Raw genomic sequence first — 5,351 nt, 5'->3', positions numbered from 1 at the left:
TTCTTCCTCCTCTTCGCCTGTTTCTCCCTTCAACCAAAATCGACTGACCGGAATTCAAAAGTCAGGTGACTAACATGTAGCTATTGTGTAAATATATATACCTCGTGCACATCAGAGATCATTTTTACTGTTAAAATAAATGTATAGAGGCGGAAATATCATCTATTGATAAAAAAAAACTAAATTGGACAAGACCGGATGCTAACTTGACCAAAAGGGCTAAAAAAAACAACTAAAAAAGAGAAGGTAAAAGAAAAAGACACACCGGACGCCCCCTTAGTTCTCCTCGCCTCATCACCTACCTTCCCCTATCCTCTCCCCACTGCTCCCTATTCCATGGTGGCCACAAGCCCACAACTCTCTCTCTCTCTCCTCAAGCCGCCCCTCCTCTTCGTCCCCACCGCCGGCGCGAGGTCTCGCACTCTTCCCACTCTTCTCAGCCCATCCTCGTCGAATCGGTCGCCGAAGTGCCCGAGGATCCGCTCAAGCTCGGTCTGGTTGCTGGGCGCCGGATGAAGGCTGACGCGGAGGCGCGGGAATTGCCTCCACCAGATCGGCGGCTGTGGCAATCATGTGTCGCAACCTCCGCGCCTGGTGCCTTCCTTTCCATCTCGCTCGTCGGCGGCTCCCACCACCCTGTGCGTGCGACCGCGCTGCGCCCTGTAATGCCCATGTGCGGCAGCTGTGCCGCGGTGGATGGTCCCTTGCAAGTGCAAGCCGGTGCCGGTAGACGATCTATTCCCCACTTCGGCTTTCATATCTGCTTATTTCTGATTTGAGATACTCCCCATTACCCACTTCTGCTAATCCCTAATTTCTATCCATTCCTGAATATACATAGGTAGCTCAGTAGTCTAGTTTAAGTATGAGTCATTTTAGAATCAGGGAGAAAAATTAGAAGTTGTTCGATTAGATGTTCTTAACTTGGTTGCAGCAACTGTTATGAGTGGGGATTCTAGTTAGTTAATATTATTGAGGCAACCATGCTGCGATAAAGTTGATTGATTGGTAGATTTGAAATCTGGGTGGCTAGGGGCGCTAGGGACCAAGACAGATGAGGTTGATTTGGCTTGATCCTGCCAAAGAAATTTACTTCTTTTTTGAAAAATGAAAGCATGTTTTTAGAAGTTCCCAAATGCGAGCTTTATAGCAAATAAAAGAGGATCAAGAGAAGCATAGTAGGATAAGTATGTATGACTCTAGGATAATACAGGTTGAAGAGTGAATAATTGATAGTGTAGGATAATGATGATGCTATGGCTGTCATATAGAGGACGGTGGTTGGCTAAAAGAGCTTATCACCTCAAAAATTCCTTTTCTTGGAATAACTTGCTTTATTAGACGTCCATAAACATCTCTGGCATCTTCAGTACTACTTACGACAGCTACACAAGTGGTATTCATGATGTAGCACAACCTTTTAGATATATTTCTTGTTGTCCCGGAACCCCGGTTATATCAGAAGTGTGTTTGCAGGCTTACAAGAAATGAATATTGAAGACCATCTAAGAGTCAGGGAATTTGTTCGATCCTAAATTTTTGGGACTCTGAAATAAACACAAAGATGGGAATGGGGAGGCATACCTGCCTGCCATATACATCAACCCGAAGCTTTTGAGCATTGTACAGAATAAGTAATTGACAGGTTTACTTCATGATAGTCTAGGATTTGGTTTGGCCAAAATGATCAAGTACTTACTACATAATTTCTGAATTTACCAATTATTTTTTGAATGCATCAGTTAGACAACGGTGATACATCAGAGCGCCTCTTTAATAGAAACGACTTAATTTTGGAGGAGGACTACCCCGTTCCCAAATCCTAGCTCCGCCGTTGATGAAACCTGAATTTACTTTAGTAGATCTTCTCTTGTAAAATCCAAACTGTTTCCGAGCCTATATGTTTTGTTTCATATTGTTGTTTATCATGCAATACTTATCCTGCAGCCATCTGATATGCAAATTTGATAATAGAAGATGACCAAATTTGTGGACAGGAAAATGCATATTCTTGGATTGGGTTTTCTTCTCCACTCTATTGGACCAAGTTACAAATAGATCATACTTACTGGGTTTTATTCATTCAGTCACACAGATTCGAGCACTATACTGTTAAAACAATATGATGGAGGGCTCCAGTTTGATGCACTGTTAAAATTCATGTTCAAGTCATAGGAGGTAGATCTATTATGGTTTGTACAAAATTGATACATTCGTCATCACACTATTGTAAATATGCAAATTTGAGAGTGAAGAGCATTGTTATAAAGATGCAAATTTGACAGGGATTAGGGGAGCAATGAAGTATGCACATATATGTTAAATAGAATTTCCTTTAAAATCAGGAACTGATCGGCCCTATCACATTAACCCAATTGAATATCCTGTAAAATTATACCATGTTCCTTTGGTGCAGGCAGGTGCGTTGCCTGAGGAGTTCGTCGGCGTCGATGTCGGGGCCTGTGGCTGGGCGGCGATGGCCAACAGTGGCTGGGCGGCGAGGGCACAACAGTGGCTTGGCGGCACCGACGTCTGACTGTAGTGTGCATCTAAACGGCGACATGAAAGAAGACATCGAGATTAACTGGGATGGAACTGGCCAAGTATTGCGCACAAGAGGATAGTCTGCACCTGCATTGGCGAGAAGCGCGTCGTAGCGGGCGTCGTCCGCTACGCATGGCGGCGATGGCGCAGGGCTGGGCGGCTGCGACGTACGTCCGGGTGGGCTGATTCCCGTAAGTTTAGAAATTTGTTGTGAGGCAGACGTGTTAATTCCCATTAATTGTGGCTAATTTTCTGTAGTTGATTGGACGCGAACGCAAAGGGTGGAACTGTTTTTTTTTTCGGGGGAGGTGCAACTGTTTGATCGATGGCAGAGTTTCGTCCGCTCATGTAAATCGCTAAACGTACACAGGGGAGGTCTGACTTTTATGTGGACGGTTAGATGCCTGATCCTGGGGATGGTAATTTGTCTTGTTTGGCCTGTGTACGTTTAACCGGGTGGACATAGTGGAGAATATGTTTGCTTGTTTAATAGTACTCCCTCCGTTCCAAAATATAGCGCGCCCACGCTTTTCGAAGTTCAACTTTGACCATAAATTTAACCCACGAGACCGACTGCGGCGGGATCAAAAATTATATAATTAAAAACTTTTTTTGAATACGAATTCATTGGTATAATTTTTTCGCCCGCCGCAGTCGGTCTTGTTGATTAAATTAATGGTCAAAGTTGAAGCACGGAAACCGAGGACGCACTATATTTTGGAACGGAGGGAGTAGTACAGAAGTACAGATAGTAGTACAGATACAGAAGTACAGATGAACGATGGAAAGACGAGGCCGCAGAAAACGTTTCGCGCCGTGAGTGCGGGATGGCCAGGTACGCGACATTTTCGCGTCGCTGCGGAGCCGGATTTTGAACGAATATTCCAAGCATCTGGATGTCCCTATCCCTCCTAATCCCAGCTCGCCCAAGAACCAAACAGATGGCATCCATTTAATAAACTGCTATCCCTGTCCAAGAAGGGATAGCCCAACAACCAAACACTTGGTGTTCGATGCGCTGGATGATGGGTCTTGGCCAAATTTTCGTCTCGGGCGGGCTAGTAGCATGTCAGGTGAGGTTGGAACAAGAGTTTCCATACTATAAAAAGAATGATTCTTTGATGGAATTATTATGAATGAGTGCGCCTCTCGTGGATTTCTTCGATTTTACTCCTCCGTCCCAAAATACTCAACTTTGTACTAACTTTAGTACAAAGTTAGTATAAAATTGAGTCATTTATTTTGGGACGGAGGGAGTATGAATGAAGAGAGAAATATGAGAGCACCTCTATCAAACCCCACTCTTAAAGTGAGTATAATGTCCACGGAAAACGTGTTTTGAGTATTCTGTTTTACATTTCAGTCTTGTGGAGTCTGTTCGGCTGTAGCCCGCGCTAGCCCTCAAACCGAAAAAAACATATATATTAGACAATTTGACCGCAATTCCAACAAATGGCTACAAATTAGAACATAGTTTGCGCGGAAATTAAACATAGTTTCCATCCATGGTCCAAAAGAACCTCATGCAAAAGCCACTACCACCTCCATGACCATCATGACCATCATCATCATTGTCCACCACCCGTCGTCGCTTGGTTCCTTCTCTCCAAGATCTTCCTCCTTGCGATATCATGCCATTCTTTGATGAGGTCATCCATGTCATCGCGGTTCATCGTCATGATATTATTCTCCTATGCAAGAAGCTTGGCCAAGGCCTTGTTCTCCTCGGCAAGGGCAATTTTCTCCTCAATGGCGGCCTTGCGCAACCCCTCTTCTTGAGGAATTGCTCCTTTTCTTGCTTCTTTTGTGCCTTCTTGTTGGCCAACTCCTTCTTTGCCTCCAATGTCTTGGCCATCATCAACTCATTTGATTGCACCATGGCATCTATCTTGTCCCGCAAGCTTGATGCCTCCGCTTCTCTCTTGATCTTGTCCTTGACCTTTTTGTTTCCATCAGGCTTGTTTTTGTTTCTTGGGCCATCGTCATCTTCATCATCATCATCCAACTTGGTGAGTTAACCTCTCTTCGGCAGGGATTTTTTGTCAATCAACTACCAGTTGTGATATTTTGAAGAATTTTCCAACAACGCTCTGCTATAAATGACTTGTCACTGGAAGTTTTCATGTCCTTCTATCTTTCTTGCGCAATTTTGGGCTACAAAATGAAAACAATGTCAAAGTATGTCACATGCAACCACTCGCATAATCATTTGCACTACTTGGAATGTGAAAACAAACTCACATAATCGGCTTCAACAGTACCATTTGGAGGTGCATTGTGGATTTGCTCCAAGCAACCACTCCAACGGCTATAAATCGGCTTGATCACATCCCAACGACCTTGGAGTGACCTATAGGTGTGTGGTGTACTCGAGGGATACTTTGTCATCATTCGGAAGAAACTGGTCCTCTATCCTTTGCCAATATTGTTTGGCGGCTTGGTCAGTGTCGGTGCACACATCAAGATTCTCCTTCCAGAATTTGGTTTCTTGCGTATTGGGACATATTGCACCCATGGTTGAGGGCATCTCCAACGACAACCAGCAAATTTCCTGGATAGAGGTACCAGTTCGCGGATACTAATGCCGGTGACTGCCATCCGATAGTGCTCACATACATTTCAACAACAATTGGAACCAACCGGACAAAAATTGTGCAAACACAGCCGAATTCATTCAAGTTCGACTATAATTTACATAAAAGGTCGATATTTCGACAGTTTAACAAAAACTAGAAAAAACCTAAACCCTATATCGAACGACCACCTTGTACACGTGGCCATCCTGCCCTGCCGCACCGTCGTCATCG

The 5,351-nt window shown here is 44.2% G+C and overlaps 1 long non-coding RNA gene across 1 annotated transcript; it reads left to right on the top strand.

Moving 5' to 3' along the window:
- The first annotated feature begins 257 nt into the window (after window positions 1–257).
- On the top strand, window positions 258–3,034 carry LOC119329891. Its single transcript, XR_005159825.1, has 2 exons — window positions 258–726; window positions 1,477–3,034. It is a non-coding gene; the product is annotated as an uncharacterized LOC119329891 (long non-coding RNA).
- The last annotated feature ends 2,317 nt before the right edge of the window (window positions 3,035–5,351 follow it).

This window comes from Triticum dicoccoides, chromosome 7A, assembly GCF_002162155.2.
Source record: "Triticum dicoccoides isolate Atlit2015 ecotype Zavitan chromosome 7A, WEW_v2.0, whole genome shotgun sequence".
Classification (NCBI taxonomy): Eukaryota; Viridiplantae; Streptophyta; class Magnoliopsida; order Poales; family Poaceae; genus Triticum; species Triticum dicoccoides.
Note: the sequence above shows the minus strand (reverse complement) of the source record. Positions and strands in the feature narration are given on the sequence as shown.